This window comes from Rutidosis leptorrhynchoides, chromosome 4, assembly GCF_046630445.1.
Source record: "Rutidosis leptorrhynchoides isolate AG116_Rl617_1_P2 chromosome 4, CSIRO_AGI_Rlap_v1, whole genome shotgun sequence".
Lineage (NCBI taxonomy): Eukaryota > Viridiplantae > Streptophyta > Magnoliopsida > Asterales > Asteraceae > Rutidosis > Rutidosis leptorrhynchoides.
In genome coordinates this window covers 447,337,122-447,345,895 of record NC_092336.1, presented here as the reverse complement: position 1 = coordinate 447,345,895, position 8,774 = coordinate 447,337,122, and the positions used below count along the sequence as shown (strand labels likewise).

The 8,774-nt window shown below is 32.5% G+C and overlaps 1 long non-coding RNA gene across 2 annotated transcripts; it reads left to right on the top strand.

Moving 5' to 3' along the window:
* Positions 1-417: 417 nt before the first annotated feature.
* LOC139844378 (uncharacterized) lies at positions 418-2,761 on the top strand. Of its 2 annotated transcripts, none has more exons than XR_011757920.1 (6): positions 418-983; positions 1,079-1,185; positions 1,339-1,443; positions 1,565-1,642; positions 1,926-1,976; positions 2,621-2,761. It is a non-coding gene; the product is annotated as an uncharacterized lncRNA (long non-coding RNA). The 2 variants fall into 2 exon arrangements; XR_011757919.1 differs by having other exon boundaries at positions 2,618-2,761.
* Positions 2,762-8,774: the final 6,013 nt, after the last annotated feature.

Sequence of the window (8,774 nt, the reverse complement as noted above, 5' to 3'; positions counted from 1 at the left end):
CTGTTATTTCTTCATTCAATTAGATCGTTGCGAATGTCGTTCTTCATATTGAATTTTGGTTTAGTAAGTTTTTTTTTATCGTCCTTTGATCCTCTTAACTTTTCTTGATGATTTTTTTAGTTTTGTGCTCAAAGTTCAGTTTCATTTCCTTACTCTACTGCTATATGACTGACTTTGTAGTTTTAAGGAACATAATGACTGACTTTAGTTAGTTTCAATGACCTTAATCTTTTGGTTTCTTTTAACGAGTTTTGGTGTTCATGAAGTATAGATCCAGTTTGATCAACTTTGTGGAAGTATAATTTCATAATTTGTGCATTAACATGATTAGATGATCATGAGCAGCTGACTGAAAAACTTGTTAGTGCATCAAATTTCCCAACATGGCGGTACAGGTTTGGCCAGTTCTTAAGGTTAGGGTATTCTTTTATTGCAATTTATTTACGGCTTGATTTTTGTATCAATCTAAATTTGTTTACCTACAGGTCGTTTGTTCATTGGTTGTCTTTGTCTTTTCACTATTTTGTCATGATGGCAGTAGCGATGGTGGCTAGCAGTGGATGGTGTTGGCGGTCGATACTTACTGATTATTTCTGCCTTTTTGGAAGGGTTTATGTGGGTTCTTTTCTATGCATATTCTAGAGTTTACTTTGGTTGTTTTGTAAGTTTTGTTCATGTGTTTATCAATCTATAAATTTTTTTTACATATTTTATCGCTTTTGGATTGAAATTTACAGTATATGTTTGTGTAGAGCTTGGAGCTAGGTATATACCTATTTCTTCTTACAGTTACTATGATTGATAATTGTTCAAAGTTAATTGATTTTATGATGTTTATTTGAATATAGGGTTTAATTTTAGTGTTGGGTTGACTTTTTAATAATTGACCATTAAATTGCTCCCATATATTTGATGCTACTGCTTTTGAAGCTTCTTCACTTTCAGCAAAGGTATTTGAAGATGAAGCAAATGTACCCGTTAAGGTTCGTCGTAAAAAAACGTAACATTTTGTAAAATAAAGATCATAATTAGACACTGTAGAATTTATGTTTCTCTATACTAATTTTGATCATTTCAGCAATTCATGCTCCACGTGGTTTCCTGTTCTAATGGTGGACCGTATTTTATGATATATTTATTTCCCGGTACAAACTTCACCATGGCTGTATGGAACCTTGCAACGAGGTGAGCTTTCTTGATGATTAATGACATACTTATTCATTGACTTTTATTTTAGAAGTCAAATGAGATTATTAAAGACTTCAAGATCTTGTATATTATATTGAATGATATGATATGTTTGATTTGCTGAGTAATAGCACATTTCGCTAATTACAGGCTATGAGAATACCCTAGATGCAAGACAGTCAACATCAAACACCGATTGTTAATACCAATGATGCTATTAATGCGTTAAATCCTATGAGGAAACCAGTTCCAAAGGTATCGAATGTGGTTTCAAACGGTATTATTTACTTGCTGCCTCCGTTACCTAGAATAGCATTGTGAATGTTACTTTCTTTATTTTTTTTTTTTTTTTGTTTATTTTGGTTTATTCTATCAGGTAGTAATGTTGACATAATTGATGCTTGTAAGTACTAACTCATGGGTGAATCACTCTTTCCATTGACAAGGCATTACGGTATTCAATCTTAGATTGATTCTATATGTTATGCGAAATGCTTTTTCTTTAACTTTTGGTTTTCATTAACGCGGTATAAGAAAAAAGGTTGAAACTTAATTATATGTTAATCATTTACTTTGTAGGATTAAGGAATTACTTAATAGTTTAATGATACTATTTCATAATTGGGTGTCACCTTTTTATGTTTATGTTAAATAATGGGTAATATATATTTGAGAATTTGGTCAAACTGTGGTACTTTTTAATTGCTTTATTGAATTTTATGGAATGTGTTTGATAGGCAAGAAAGGCTTCAAGGACATTAAGAGGGCTGCTTCATCATATCGAGTAGGTATGAAACTGTGAATACTTCTCTATAAACGCAAAATGAATTGAACACAAATTTGGTTGATATCCAAGTATTGTATAATATAGGTTAAAAAATAACATTCAACATAAATATGTAACCTATATAATATGAGCCTTTTAAGGATATAAACTTCATGTTCCTGGGTGGCCACATTCAAGTTGAACTCAGAGCATGCACTATGCTCAGAAACATTATAAAGACAGAATTATGCAAGTGAGCATCGAACCAAAAACACACAAAATATGCAAGGTATTAAATTGGGTGAACCAAACTTTTGTAGTGTTCATACAATTTTGTTTGGACAGAAGGCCGGAGAAGCAAATTTGACTAAGTTGGGTTAACCAAACTGTTGTAATGGCCATACAATTTTGTTCGGACAGAAGGCTTGGTGATTTGGGCCTAGCAGGACGACCCTTTAGAATACCTATTTGATTTGTTGTTGAAAAGTTTGGTTAATTCTGTTTTAAATCCTTAATAGAAATACGCATTATGACGATTGAGTTATATAAGTTGTTGCTATCAGTTTTTAAAAGTGTTTTGAAATTCTATTTACTGTTTTTTAATAGTTTCGTTAACTTCTAACTAATGTTGAATTATATGACTTCTGTTTGTTTGATGTGCAGCAGCACTCCTGGATGCACATTTTAAGATCCAGGGTTCCATGAGACCTGCTGGAGGAAATTAATTTAGTGGTGCTGGGAGGATGGATTTTAATCCTGTTGCTGCTGGATTTTAATCGATTTAGAAATTTTGTTGAGAATTTTTTTCTCCGGAGTTAGCTTATATATGTATGATAATGAATTAAATGGGTTGCAGCTGATCTGTAAACTACTTTAAGTAAAATTGTTAATAAAGTTTAGTTTATCTCTTAAATGGGTTGCAACTATATATTAATTAGCTTTCATAGTTTAGTTTATCTGTTAAATGGGTTGCAACTATGAATTAAATGGTTTGCAGTTGCAAATGAGTTGCAGCTGATCTGTTAACTACCTCAAGTATAATTTTATAGTTTTTGTTGGTATCTTTAACCAACCCATTAAAAATTTGATAATAAATTTAGTTTTTGTACTAAAAGTTGAACCTACTTGCTAATATTTTAATCTAAAGAAATAAAAATCAACCAATTTAAAGTATTCAAAGTCATTAAAATTGAAGTTAAGTGTCACTATTTCGTAGGTTATGGAGGTTGCCCTTATGAGTAAATGATTTGCATAAAGAAGATTATGACTATACATGAGCCACAAATTTTGGATGACAAGCAGACACAATCAAGGTACAACCATAGTTTGTTATTAACGCGATTAAGATTAAGATGTTACATTGATCAAGCCTTATTTTAGTTATTCGATGATTTTTTTAAGGGTGTTTGCTTATTTTAGTTTTGTATTTTAAGTGTTTTGTATCTCATTTGTAAATAGTAATTGATTTCTTCTAAGTTCAAATTGCTTTGGCGCAAAATAAACCATTTAAATTAACAATTACGTACATTGTTTCCGACCAAACTTTTAATCCATGAAATTATATTATAAACTACTCTAGTATTCTTTGATTAAGACCCACCATTTATTTGTTCTATTAAGTCATTGGATATTCTCATTATAGGACTCTTTTTAAAAAAGGTCACAAATTATAATAGGACCTTTAAAAAAGTGTCCTATTAGTTATAAATTTTAAGACCCTAAATAAATTATGTCAATCAACATATATGACACCACTACTTAAATGTCCTATTTAATACCATTATAGGACCCGTTGTTGGAGTTATATTAACTTCGATATTACTCCAACTTTCTTAATGGTTTTATGTAAAAAAGAAAAAAGAAAAACCTTTCAGGTTAACACAATGAATCAAATGGTTATGATGTTGGTATGTAAAGGGGATGTCGCGGGTTCGAGGCCCTCGCTCCACTTTTTATAAAACACTTTGATTGTTTATTACTAGTTCATGATGTTGGAGTTAATAGGACATTTTAAAAAGTGTCCTATTAGTAATACCTTTTAGGACCTTAAATAAATTTCGTCAATTAACATATAGGACACCATTATTAAAAGGTCCAATTTAATTCCATTATATGACCCTTTTTTAAAAAGGTCACAAGTTATGATAAGACATTTTAAAAAGTGTCCTATTAGTTATACCTTTTAGGAACATAAATATATTTCGTCAATCAACATATAGGACACCATTACTAAAAGGACATATTTAATCTCATTATAAGACCCTTTTTAAAAAGGTCACAAGTTATGATAATACCTTTAAAAAGTGTCCTATTAGTTATACCTTTTAGGACCCTAAATAAATTCCATCAATCAACATATAGGACACCATTACTAAAAGGTCCTATTTAATCTCATTATAGGACCCTTTTTAAAAATGTCACAAGGTATGATAGGACCTTTGAAAAAGTGTCCTATTAGTTATACCTTTTAGGACCCTAAATAAATTCCGTCAATCAACATATACGACACCATTACTAAAAGGTCATATTTAATCCCATTATAGGACCCTTTTTAGAAAGGTCACAAGTTATGATAGGATCTTTAAAAAGTGTCTGGTTATACCTTTTAGGACCTAAATAAATTCCGCCAATCAACATATAGGGGATGTCGTGGGTTCGAGTCCCTGCTCCACTTCGATTGTTTTACTTTTTATAAAATACTTGATTGTTTATTACTAGTTCATGATGTTGGAGTTAATAGGACTAAAATGTCCTATTTAATCTCATTATAAGACCCTTTTAAAAAGGTCACAAGTTATTATAGGACCTTTTAAAAAGTGTCATATTAGTTACATTTTTTAAGACCCCAAATAATTTCCGTCAATCAACATATAGGACACTATTACTATAAGGTCCTATTTAATCCCATTATAAGACCCTTTTTAAAATGGCCACAAGTTATGATATGACTTTTAAAAAATGTCCTATTAGTTATACCATTTAGGATCCTAACTAAATTACGTCAATCAACATATAGGACACCATTACTAAAATGTCGTATTTAATCCCATTATAGGACCCTTTTTAAAAAGGTCACAAGTTATGATTGGACTTTTAAAAAGTGTCCTATTAGTTATACCTTTTAGGACCCTAAATAAATTCCGTCAATCAACATATAGGACACCATTACTAAAAGGTCATATTCAATCCTATTATAGGACCCCTTTTAAAAATATCACAAGTTATGATAGGACCTTTAAAAAGTGTCCTATTAGTTATACCTTTTAGGATCCTAAATAAATTTCGTCAATCAACATATAGGACACCATTAATAAAAGGTCATATTTAATCCCATTATAGGACCCTTTTTAAAAATGTCACAAGTTATGATAGGACCTTTAAAAAGTGTCCTATTAGTTATACCTTTTAGGACCGTAAATAAATTCCGTCAATCAACATATAGGACACCATTAATAAAAGGTCATATTTAATCTCATTATAGGACCCTTTTTAAAAATGTCTCAAGTTATGATAGGACCTTTGAAAAAGTGTCCTATTAGTTATACCTTTTAGGACCCTAAATAAATTCCGTCAATCAACATATAGGACACCATTAATAAAGGTCCTATTTAATCCCATTATAGGACCCTTTTTAAAAAGGTCACAAGTTATGATATGACCTTTGAAAAAGTGTCCTATTAGTTATACCTTTTAGGACCCTAAGTAAATTCCGTCAATCAACATATATGACACAATTACTAAAAGGTCCTAAAAGGTAGTCTGTTAGGACCCTTTCCATGACCATGTTAGGACCCTGAAATAATGGTCCTAATATATAGTTTTTTAGGACCTTCGCATTTTTGACCAAATAAATATTGGTCCTATAAGCCCGTTTTTCTTGTAGTGAGTGTTATGCCCTAGACCATATTGACCTTTATGTAGATGAAGAGTTTTAAAAGCTTTTGGGGGTGGATACCTCGGGTTCAACCAAGTTTTTGAAAGTGATATTGTGGACTTAGAAGCCGATTTTAATGAATTGATGAATATTAGTGTCGATGATAATGAGCTTGAAAGTGAAACAATTCGGGAAGAGTCATTTGAGACTATTCCTAATGAGGATAGGTTTCGAATCAAGTCCTCATGAGAAGAACCTCCCACTCTTGAGCTTAAAGAGCTCCCCGAGCACCTTGAGTATGCTTTTCTAAAAGAGTCGGGTCAACTTCCGGTTATCATCTCTAAGAGACTCACAGTTGACCAAAAGTCAAAGCTTGTTTCACTTCTCAAGTCTCACCATAAAGCAATTGCATGGAAGACCATGTACATCCTGGGGATAAATCCATCATATTGCACTCACAAAATCCTCATGGAGGAGAACTACAAACCGGTTGTCCAATGACAACGAAGACTTAACCCTAATATGAAAGATGTTGTGAAGAAGGAGGTTATTAAATTGTTAGACGCGGGCCTAATTTACCCCATCTCGGACTCACCATGGGTGAGTCCCGTGCAAGTGGTTCCCAAAAAGGGTGGGACCACGGTGATCTTAAATGACCAAAATGAACTTGTCCCGACCCGAACCATCACGGGATGGCGAGTGTGTATTGACTATAGGCGTTTAAACGACGCCACAAGGAAGGATAATTTTCCTCTCCCGTACATCGACCAAATGATTGAGCGTTTAAGTGGAAAGGAATTTTATTGTTTTCTTGACGGGTTTTCGAGATACTTCCAAATCCCCATTGACCCCATGGACCAAGAAAAGACGACCTTTACATGCCCATATGGTACTTTTGTATATCACCGAATGCCCTTCGGGTTTTGTAACGCCCCGGGGATGTTCCAAAGGTGTATGTAGTGACCCGTCAAAAACGTCATTGACGGCGTCGTTAACTTAGGTCCCGTTACGTGGTCACAGTACCTAAATGAGACGCGTTTGACCAAAATTATGTCGCATTCATTTGAAACGTACAAGACTTACAAAGTTTAGTTTACCCAACGGTTCGGCAACAAGTTTAAGTTTACAAAAGTATAAAGTATTATTGAAATAACTTGCGACATAATAGTTGAAAATCACAGTTGCTATAAATAGCGTACGTAGGTATGCTTTAAGTTTAAATCCAAAGGTGCTATTCCTAGCATATGCATCCATGGTTGACCCCAAACAAGTAATCAAAGTGTGTAGAAGCATGTATCAAGTAGCCAATCAAGAACATGAGAAACATGTAGAAAACTGTCAATGATAAACGTTGGTGAAATCTTAGGTGTATTTGTAAACGTTGTTTTTAAACCACAAGATTTTGTATTTCCATAAAGTTGATTATCCAAATCATTTACATTCCAAAAGTTGTTGTTATCCGCGAGCACCCAATTATCAAGACTTAACTGTACACGAACCCCATAAACATAGTGTTAGAACCTACACTTATCCTCGAAAATACATTTCATCCGCCAACGGTCGCACCGTCCGAATGAGGGTTTGTCAAACCCGTATAACCACACAATGTAAGTTCTCGCTTACACCCTGCAAGTGTAACTAATGATAATTGAATTGAGGCTTTTTGTTCTAACTCGCACGTGGAATGTTTGTTTTCGTACTTGTGTTCAAAGCATAAAAGTAAGTAGTATAAAATGTATATGTTTCTCATCCCATGATTTAAAAGAGTAAAAGTTATTGAAAAGATGGGACTATGATCTCAACGTAGTCGCACGCCAAAGTATTTGAAATTAAACGTTGTGCAAATGAAAGTTGCTTAGTGATGTGTGCGAGGTGTATTACAAAATAGATTATATTTTACTACAAAATACTATAAATACGCTACAATTTTACACAAGTTATTTATTTATTTATTGAATGGATATACCTAAACCTTGCTACAATACTCATGGGCAGTGTACCTAATCGTAGAGTAGTGTAGTTTTTAGTAAGTCCGGTTCGTTCCACAGGGAGCTGGCTAAGTTTAACGCTATATTTATTTTAAACCATATTTGTGTGTATATATATATATATATATATATATATATATATATATATATATATATATATAAAGTAGTATTATTATTATTATAAAAGGGGGGGTTTACCGTTTAGTGACCGGTTTGTCGATTTTATGTCTTAAGTCACAATTAAAACCTAATGTAAAATATTAAATATAAATTATAAATATAACTTAATTTAAAGTGTAAAGTAAATGACGATAATTAAAAGTGCGATAAAATAAAAGTACGATAATTTAGAGTTCGATAAATAAAATTACAATAAATAAAATGACAGTAAATAAAAGTGCGATGAGATATAAAATAGGAGAATTATGCCTATTTAAACTTCCGTAATCATGATGTTTGACTTGTTGATTTTAATTTATTACCATGGGTTAATTGTCCTTTGTCCTGGATTATTTGATAAGTCCATCTGGTTTTGTCCATAATAGTCCATCGGTCATAATTATAAAGTGCGAGAGTCTTCGTCAAATTACCTTTATACCCGAAGTCAAATATTCCAACTAATTGGGGACTTAAACTGTAACAAGGTCTTAATACTTTGTTTAATGAATACACCAGGTTATCGACTGCATGTAATCCAAGGTTTTAATACTTTGTTAACAATTACACCAATTACCCTTGAATGTAATCCACCCCTATTTTAATGAGTCCATTGACTATTAATCCATCCCCGTGTCCGGTTAAATGAATAATTATTAGTAGTTATAGATATCCCGCCCACCGTACCCAGTCAAGCGTATGTGGTTATATATAAACACGTCAAATTATAAATCTCTATATTAAATCAACGAGATATCATTTAATTAATATAAAGCCCATTAATAGCCCATAGTCCAATTTC